General features: G+C 41.5%; 1 long non-coding RNA gene across 1 annotated transcript; it reads right to left on the bottom strand.

Annotated features, from left to right (window-relative positions):
- Positions 1 to 5,682: 5,682 nt before the first annotated feature.
- LOC148114509 (uncharacterized) lies at positions 5,683 to 9,007 on the bottom strand. Its single transcript, XR_015732976.1, has 2 exons — positions 8,790 to 9,007; positions 5,683 to 7,054 (listed from the first exon to the last, which is right to left on the bottom strand). It is a non-coding gene; the product is annotated as an uncharacterized LOC148114509 (long non-coding RNA).
- Between the last annotated feature and the right edge of the window lie 1,001 nt (positions 9,008 to 10,008).

Here is a 10,008-nt window from a genome sequence, read left to right as displayed (position 1 = left end):
CTTATTCAACAATAGTTTGCAAAATTATGGCTTAGCATATAGTGTGTGAGCTCTGCCATAGGCCCAAATGGACTTAACCCAAAGTCATGATGTACCATAGTGCATGTTGTAAACTCCCACATTATTTTACTTGTGTTTAGAAATGTCCAGTTAATGGGGTAAGAGCATGACTGAAATCAATATCCTCTCCTTCAAATAAATATCTTGTCCTGCAGGGATCCTCAACCTAGCACCTTCCAGACAAACTAGACTACATCTTCCATCATCCTCAGCTGTCCCACCTGGGCTGTGCTAAGTGGATTGTGGTTTACCAGTCATGACATGTAGGAAATCCTAAACTGAGAAAGGTGGAGAGAGAGAAAAAATAACAGGGATCTGCTAGGCCATGTCTGAAAGCAGAATGGATGTGATTAAACCTATCACCATTTCTACCTCCAGCATATGAAGAAAAAAAAAACAGAAATGTGGTTTATTTGGAAATATCAACCCTACTTATTTATTTAACCAATTTATATGGCTGCCCACCTTACTTTTACATGACTACAAGCAGTTTACATTTCCATTATATTTTACTATTTATTGATTAAATGTATATGCCGCCCATGTCACTATCAAGAAGTCAACATCACTGGGTGACTGATTGATTGACTGATTGATTGACTGATTGATTTACTTACTGAATCTGGGGGAATATCCAGCCTCTCTAATTAAAAGAAATCCTAAGAAATTAAAGGTATTTAAAGGAGGGAATCTCAGGGTTGCAGGCTAAGCTGCAGTTGACAAATATTCTGAAAGAAGGTAGACCAGCCACTTCTCGGTTCTGTTGGATCCACAAACTCCCTGGGAGTCACACACAATTGACCTGAGTTGGGTCTTCATGCTACAAATAATAATGTCAAAGCTCTGGCCCAGTTCTGGCCTTTCAATTGAAGAGTGCAGAGGGAGAGAAATCGCAGAAACATTGATCTTATCTTCGCTGGAATCTAGAAATAGCCAGTTTTGTGGTCTTTCCATCTACTGTCCCTTGCAGCTCTAATTGCAAAGGTCTTAAAAGATTTAAATACAGCCATTAATATAAACATTACAGCTACTGAGATTTCTGTGTCACCCCATTCTGGACTGGCCCCTGCCTCTATCAAGTCAAAGAGGAAAAAATAAAAGTAAAATAGTATTTTAGGATAGTACCTCTATCCTAGGAATGAAGAGTTAAGCCCAGGGGTGAGGTTCTGACATGTTCTGGAGAACAGATAGCAGAAATTTTGAGCAGTTTGGAGAAGCAGTAGTGGAAATTTTGAGCAGTTTGGAGAACCAGTAGTGGAAATTTTGAGTAGTTTGGAGAATCGGCAAATACCACCTCTGGCTGGCCCTAGAGTGGGATGGGAATGGAGATTTTGCAATATCCTTCCCCCAGGAATGAGGTGGGAATGGGGATTTTGCAGTATCCTTCCCCTGCCACGCTCACCAAGCCATGCCCACCAAGCCATACCACACCCACTAAGCCACGCCCACAGAACTGGTAGTAAAAAAAAATGGGATTTCACCACTGGTTAAGCCTGACTGTGAGTTATGATGAAATCTCTATTCAGTAGAGACAGAATCAGGCATAACCAATGTTTAATCCTACATGAATGCTGCCCTCAAAGCCTAATAAACAGTAAAAAAATTCCTGTACAGTTTTACAGGTGCCATTATTTTCCACATATCTCTTTTTACTTGCAGTGCAATTTTATACGTGGTTACTCTGCAAATCAAGGGCTTAGTTCCAGATCAATGGGTATGAGGTTTCAAATGGCTTTTTAAAAATAAATAAATAAATAGAACATATCTGCTCTGCCATTCTTCAAATAAATTTCAAGGCACTTAACAATAAAGGGAAATCATCACCACACATAAAAATACCTTCAAAACTCAAATAACTTCCCATTTGGAGCTTCGTGGAGGAGAAACAGGAGAATTAAGGGAGAGAATCTGGTTTGAATTCTCTCTCCTCTTCTCCCCCCACCCTTTTTTTTTTTTGGTTCTTTTTTCTTTTTCCGTTTTGGGCCGTCGACGACTATGAAGAAACTGAAATACTGTAAACAGAATGGAATATTTACGTTGTCTTCGAACAAAAAAAAAAACTCTCTTCCACCTTCCCCCGTTTTTTTTTTTTTTTTAAATCCTCACGTAAATAAGACACAGTTCTGTCTCTTGAGAGTAAAGAAGCGTGTCTTGTTTACGTGAGGATTATTTACGTCTGGCAGATTCAAACTTTCGGGTTAGAGAGCCGGGAGGGCAAAAAAATGTGTATGAATTTGATTTTAAAAAATAAAATAAAAATAAGGCAGACACCTAACCTTGATTGACACGAGGGAAAACATTTCTAGAAAACAGGTCTGGGAAACTCATTTGCTGAAATCCGGGGGCTTTAGACAACAACAGAACCGACGCAAAGGCGTTTTATGCCCGTCGAAATTCTCTTCAAAGCTCTGCCTTTTAATCCCGACCGAGCTTTACAATTTGTACTCATAAAATGGTGAGCGGCGATTCAAATCCATGTCTCCGATCCTGGGGTGGGAAAGAAAAACCTGCCCCACACCCTCTCGAGAGACCTGGCTGACAGCCGCCGGGCTGGAGGGGAAAAAAAAAAAACTTCGTTCCGGCGGAACGCACCGAGACTTTAGCTCAGATTGAGTAAGCATTTTCTGGCACAATTATTAACCGGATTCTTGAAGGTGTGTGTGTGTGGAGTGTTGGGGGGGGGGAGTTAAAGAAAGCGGGATCTTCTCGGTTTTTTTTTTAAAAAAAAATTAAATAAAAAAAGAGTGGGGGGGGGAGGAGGAGGTATGTCGACTTGTCGGATTCCCGAACGCTTTAAGATGTGTCAGCAGAAACGGAGAGAGGCCTCGCTTTGCTTTGAAGGTGGATTACACGCCGTAGGGCAGAGTGGTAGTAAAGGGAGCGCAGCGCTCCCCTTCCCCGGCGCAAGAGACAGAAATCGCGGATCTGATTAAAATGCGAGTCAGTCTCCTTTTCTACTCCTCTTTCGCCCGTCCCAGATTCTTTCCCCCAGCTTTGGCTCCGTCGACCCTCGGAGCCGCTAGCCGGCCATTCCGGCTAAGGGTAGATTAAAAGCAGGTTTTCAACAGGTTTCATTCCCCCTCCCCGCCCTTTGTAATTTATTTAAAAAAAAAAAAAAACCGGGAACGTGGCGTTTGGCGAGAGTAGCTGCACCTGTTGAATAATTCCTGCAAAGGTGAAGCTCCCTCTACATTGTCTATGGAGATTCTCCAGTCATCCAGGTTGTCCCAAAGGTGTTTTTTTTTTCCCCCAAGAGGCAACTAGGACTTTCTGGGGTTTTTTGTTTTTCTGTGAAGACGTTTCGCTTCTCATCCAAGAAGCTTCTTGGAACTGAAGAAGCTTCTTGGGTGAGAAGCGAAACGTCTTCATAGAAAAAAACCCCCACAAAGTCCAGTTGCCTCTTGGGGGGAAAAAAGGGGGACAATCGTGCTTCTTTACCGTTGGGCATCGTCCAGTTTGCCCCCTCCGTTTGTCTCCGTTATGTACGGGGCTACTAAACTGGACCCCTCGAAGCGAGCGTTTAACCGAAGTAGCCTCCGCAAAAAAAAAAAAAAAACCCGAAAGAGCGGACCTCCCTTCTCTCGGAGGCCGCGGAGGGAATAGAAGCAGGGTTTTTCGAAGGCCCCTGGTGGCCCTCGCCAACCCCGTCCTGCGGGGGACTCTTCCCACGCCCCCCCATTCCTGGTCCCAGTCCCAAATTCTTCCACGCAGCGCGACTGTCGCACTCGGATTCCAATCGCTGGTGCTGGATTATTATTTTTTTATATATTTGATTTATATGCCGCCCTTCTCCGGAAACTCAGGGCGGCTTACAGTGCGTTAAGCAATAGCCTTCATACTTTTGTATATTTTTTATACAAAGTCAGCTTATTGCCCCCACAAACTGGGTCCTCAATTTCCCTACCTTAGAAAGGATGGAAGGCTGAGTCAACCTTGAGCCTGGCGAGATTCGAACTTACTTTAATTGCAGACAGCTGGTGTTAAATTACAGTGCTTAGTCTGCAGAGCTATCCAGAATTTAATTTGCATCCAGATTAGGCTGCGTAGTTTGAATCCTTTCTTTCAAGAGCTCCAAGCCGCATAGGTCAATTCTCTGGTTTCCCCCCACCCCCCATTTACGACAGCCCGGTAAGGTAGGTGGGCTGAGAAATTTGGTTCTCTTTCAGAAATGGGAGATGGAATGCACATTCAACAGACGCCCCTTTAATAGGCTGGATTCAAGTCAGAATTAAAAAAACAAACAAAACCCAAGCAGAAACACCTGCCAGCTATGTTCTCATGACCTGTTAATCCGGGTTTTCCTTAACTGTGATTTGTTTAAGCAAAATGGATTCGATTCACACAATGCATTTCGTCACAAACTCTGGTCTACTAAGGAGGGTGGCTGAGTTCTCGCAACAGAGGAATAGAAATAGAAAATAGAATAGAATAGAATAGAATAAAATAGAATAGAATAGAATAGAATAGAATAGAATAGAATAGAATAGAATAGAATAGAATAGAATTCTTTATTGGCCAAGTGTGATTGGACACACAAGGAATTTGTCTTTGGTGCATATGCTCTCGGTGTACATAAAAGAAAAGATACAGTCATCAAGAATCATAAGGTACAACACTTAATGATAGTCATAGAGTACAAATAAACAATCAAATCATACTAGGAAACAATATAAATCGTAAGGATACAGCAACAAGTTACTGTCATACAGTCATAAGTGGGAGGAGATGGGTGATATGCTCTCAGTGTACATAAAAGAAAGGACAGCACAAAGATTAAGATACATGACCAGAGTTGGTTTTGCCTGACCAACTGCATAAATTGTTTTCTACACATCGTTGAAAAAGGCCAGATTTGGAGTACAGTTCTAAATCCCCAAATGATATTCATTAATCCAGCAGAGAGCCATTAGTACTGAAAAGTCTAGACGAAAGGGGTCACCTTCCAATTCAAATATGATCAACAAATATTCCCATACCCAAGTAATAGATTAAATTAACCTGAGTAAATCTAATGTATTAAATTAACCTGAGATCCAAAACACATTTTGTTTGCTAAAACATAGTTACTCTGGAAGTCCTTTAATGAACTGTTGTCTGAGGGGGATACGATGTCATGAATTCTACTGTGAGTTGAACTTATTGTAACTGATTATCCATTATTGAGTGAATACTTACAGTCAGAACTGAAATGGTATAAAAGACTCATAAAAAGAAAAATAAGGAATTCGCCCTCTTAAAACATCAAGAAGCTCTTGATGTAAACCTTACATTATCTTCATTAGCCATGCAATTAATGATTTGTTTGCAAATGAAAAAGCAAATCTACCTTTGTATGGAAAGATTCCTATTAATTAAGCAACTGGCTAATTTTAATCTCAGGATGTATTGATCTTGATCAAAGAGGGCTCCATTGTTTAGCTATTGGTCTTATTTGGAAGTAAGTAACAAAAAATAATGATCTATATCATAGTAAAAAATGTCATGAGCACCTGTGACTAGGTACATAAGAAGTCAGGGAGGTGTGTGTGTGTGTATGTGTGTGTAAGTATAGCAGGTGTGGTATCCCTAACAGGCTTTGATACTCACAGAGTCTCCTTCACTTGTCAACTCTTTCAGAAGCTGTTCAAGTAAGTAAATACATTTATTATTGTAACAGCAGTCATAAAATAGGAATGCCATAAAATACAGTAAAATAACAATAAAACAATGAAATAATAAACTAGAGTAATGGAAATATTAGATGTCAGAAAGTTACAACACAATAAAGACAAGACGTAAGAATTTCTTTCTAAGGTTAAATGACAGCAGAGCAAAAAATAGCAACTTGGTTGCCAATGGTTGGAAGCACATCTGCAAAGAGGTCATTCAGTTTTTCAAGATTCAGAAGCCCTTGACTTCATCTTCCATTAATAATTTCCCCTGGTCTCGTCTTAAAGGGGGCTGTAGAGGTCACAATGAATAATCTCCTCCACCTGAGAGTAGGTGAATATTGGGTACTTCAGGGTTCAGAATGGGGGTCGGGTGAGAAAGAGAGAGCCAGTTTGGGATAGTAGTTAAGGCACTAGGCTTGAAACTGGCAGACCATGAGTTCTAGTGCTGCCTTAGACATGAAAAACTTTATTGGGTGACTTTGGGCCAGTCACTGACTCTCAGCCCTAGAAAGGAAGGCAATGGCAAACCACTTCTGAAATTTTGTTAAGAAAACTGCAGGGACTTATCCACACAGTTGTCTGGAGCAGTGGTGAAATCCAAATTTTTTTACTACTGGTTCTGTGGGTGTGGCATGGCTTGGTGGGTGTGGTGTGGCTTGGTGGGCGTGGCAGGGGAAGGGTATTGCAAAATCCCCATTCCCACCCCACTTGGGCCAGCCAGAGGTGGTATTTGCCGGTTCTCTGAACTGCTCAAAATTTCCACTACTGGTTCTCCAGAACCTGTCAGAACCTGCTGGATTTCACTCCTGGTCTGGAGTCAAGATTGACTCAAAGGCACTTAATAAATAAATAAATGGGGGGGTGGGCAGCATATGTAAGTGATAGGAGGTTGGATTGAGTCCAAGTAGATCTTTCAACTTGAACCTTGCTCTCAGATGTGGTATCTAGCTATGTGCAGAATATGTTCATCTAGCAATGGGTAGTTCTGGAGACATTTGAAGGTTTGGGTTTCCTCCCAGGCCATGCCACTGGAAGCGAGGGAAACCTGGTAGTTTCCAGAATCAAATCTTCCAAATTAGAGATGTTTCTCTGTGGTTTGGACATAATATTTTACCGGAAGCATGCTTGCTTGGAGGCTGGATTATCCCAGAATATGTTTCTGTTTCAGAGGTTTTTCAGGAAGTGCTGGGACTGCCCATCCATCCCCAGAATGGCATGGTGTGGAGGGAAGCAAAAAGTTCTAGAGTTCCCTAGTTCATTCTTGATGAACAGCTTCTGCATATCGCTAAGGTTGGGAAGAAAAAGTGAAAAGATTGGGTGTGCTGTTTTGACCTCCTGCAGAGCTGCAAACATAAATTGAAAGTATGAATATACAGCAAATCATACTAAGCTATGGTACAATTTACTTGCATTGAACAAATCATGTTAGGTTAACTAAACTGTTCTTCCTTAACCCAGATTTAGGATTTAGCATATTGTCTAAACCAGGGGTCAGCAACCTGCGGCTCTGGAGCCGCATGTGGCTCTTTCACCCCTCTGCTGCGGCTCCCTGCCACTCAAAATATGCGTCGCAACTGCCAATGTGTGACACCCACCGGCACGCGATTTATTGAGCTTTTCAACCTCTGGTAGGCCAACCTACCTTGGATACATCCAAAAAAAGAAAAGTATCAGAAGAAAACAGAACGTTTTATTTAACTACATATGCTAGTTTTGTGGCCGCTCAAGAAATAGTCAGGCATGGGAAGGGTTTTTGTGGCTTCCAGTGTTTTCTTTTCTGTGGGAAATGGGTCCAAATGGCTCTCTGAGTGCTTAAGGTTGCAGACCCCTGGTCTAAACTCAGCCATGGAGTAGATTCACTTATCAGCAAAGGCCTGAGTGTTTGCTCAGAGATCTTAAACTTCTATGAGCATCATGAGGCATATCTATCTCAAAATATTGAATTGGATTAATGAGGGCAGTTCTTTCTTGCTACAGTCCTCTTTGTTAAATATGTAGGAGCATCTTGGAATTGCAAAACAATGTTGCATATTGTCTTAAGAACAGGTACTTTAAAAAGTCCTATTGCATCTGGACAACATGAGTTGGATGGAACTCTAGCCTCTTTTGAATTTAGACTTAGGCTTGGGCTTTTTCTGAAAAAAAGTTACAAAGCTGTTCTCTTCCACTGAAATTGGAGCATTCAGATTCAATTGTGTGCCATTTGAAGTAAGCCTCCTTGTGTGGTTCACAACCTTTTTCAATCCAACACAATGCTGAAAGTAGTTCTGTGGCAAACCAGAAAAAAAAAATATTGATTTTCTGGGAGGGGCACTGCTGGAGGTTTGAAAAGCTTCAGGGAAAGGAGATCGGAACAGAACAACAGAGTTGGAAGGGTCCTTGTAAGGTCATTTAGTCCAACCCCCAGCAGGAGATCACAATAGCACTTAGACTACTGCTTCGTAGTGCTGTTGATTATATACATATATTTTAAGACTTGTAAAAAACATGGCACAAGGGAAAATTATACCATGTTTTAAAAATTGAATGTATTGAGAGAATATAAAAAGAAAATGAAAAAATAATGTAGACAGAAATCTCGTGGCACATTCGAAAGAAGCCCATGGTGCATTTGGGCACCATAACACCCTGGTGGAGAACCACTGATATATAAGATTGCCAAAAATGTCAATTAATCACTGGACAATCAACCTAGAGCAATCTCTAGTAACTAAATTTGCCCTGGATCAGGCCTCTTCCTCAGTCTTTGAAATCAAGGAACATAAAAGGGCATTTTAGCTTGAAGTGACATGCACCCTCATGTTGTCCACCAACAAACTCATGAAGGGATATTTTACAAATATAATGCAAAAACCAGTCAGCCTCTGGTGACTGAAGTTACTCCATTCATGTTATTTCCCTCTAATTTTTATTTTAAAAATGGTAAAACTCCTAGGCAGGAATTTTGCTTGGTCCCAAGCCGAATAATTTTATAGGATTTTTGTTCTGAGCTGGCAATGCCACTTTCTTGAAAAAGGAATTCTTTTCGACTTTTTATACTCTTATTTTTATTTTGATCAGTTCCCCAGGACTACCTACCTGAATAGAAAGACGGGATAGAAATAGAATGCGGAATAATAAAAATACCGATGTTTAACGATGGAGAGATTTTTTTTTTTACCGCCCCTCTCTATGTTGTGGTTTATTTTAACCACCTCCAGATCCATAAGCAGGAAGGTCAGCAAAGAGGCAGCAATCCAACTGGTGAAGCAACCAGACTTCCAAATTTGGAAAGCGGGAAACTCGAGCAAGCGCTCCTGTGGGAAAAGGGAAAAGTTGGTAGCTCGTTGGGGGGGGTCGTGGGGGAGGGGAGAATAGAAGTGCTTTGCAACAGAACAGAAACAAAAATAGGTAATATATACACAAGGAAGTTGAGGATGTATATATATGTATATAATGTATATATTACATGAACTGTTAATCCAAAGTATATAAAAACGACATTGTTTTGACTGTGTAATAGAGTTATGGAAAAGAAAAACCACAATAAAAAATATATATAGATATACTGCTCAAAAAAATAAAGGGAACACAAGCAGAATGAATGAATGAAATAGCCTTATTAAGTATTTTGTTCTTTACATACAGTAGTTTATACACTGCTCAAACAACTAAAGAGAACACAAAACTACTGTATGTAACGAACAAAGTATTTAATAAGGCTATTTCATTCATTCAGATCTCGGATGTCTTCTGCTTGTGTTCCCTTTATTTTTTTTTGAGCAGGGTATATAAAAAAGAAGCGCGTTGCGGGTGGAACTTCCACGCAGCGGAACCTGCAAGACGATCTCGCAAAAGTGATCAAGGAGAGAAATTCCACCTAGAAATAGACATTTTCGGACCGTGAGAGCAACGGAAGAGAAGTTGCCTTCCGAAGTTGTGGGAGCTTCATCACCGGAGGCTTTTAAGGGAGAGACAGGACGGCCATCTGTCAGGAACAGTGGAGGTAAGGGTCTCCTGCTTGGGCGGGAGAGGAGGGTTGGACTAGATGACCTTACAAGGCCCCTTCCAACCCTGTGGTTCTGTTCCGATCTCCCCTCCCTGAAGCTTTTCAAACTCCGAGCAGCGCCCCTCCCAGAAAAAAAAGGGAAGCCCCTAGGCGGGGGAGAGGGGGGGCTTTCCCTCTTTAAAAAAGAAAGAAAGAAAGAGAAAAGAAGAGGGAGGAGGCGAGAGAAAGAAGAACCTGCTCCGCGCGCCAGGTAGCCGCTCGCGCCAGCCAGCCAGAAGACGCTCGGCGCTTCAACCGGGAGGGGAGGAG

This window comes from Pantherophis guttatus, chromosome 3 (assembly GCF_059756535.1).
Source record: "Pantherophis guttatus breed Tessera chromosome 3, ASM5975653v1, whole genome shotgun sequence".
NCBI lineage: Eukaryota > Metazoa > Chordata > Lepidosauria > Squamata > Colubridae > Pantherophis > Pantherophis guttatus.
This window is presented reverse-complemented; position numbering and strand designations above follow the sequence as displayed.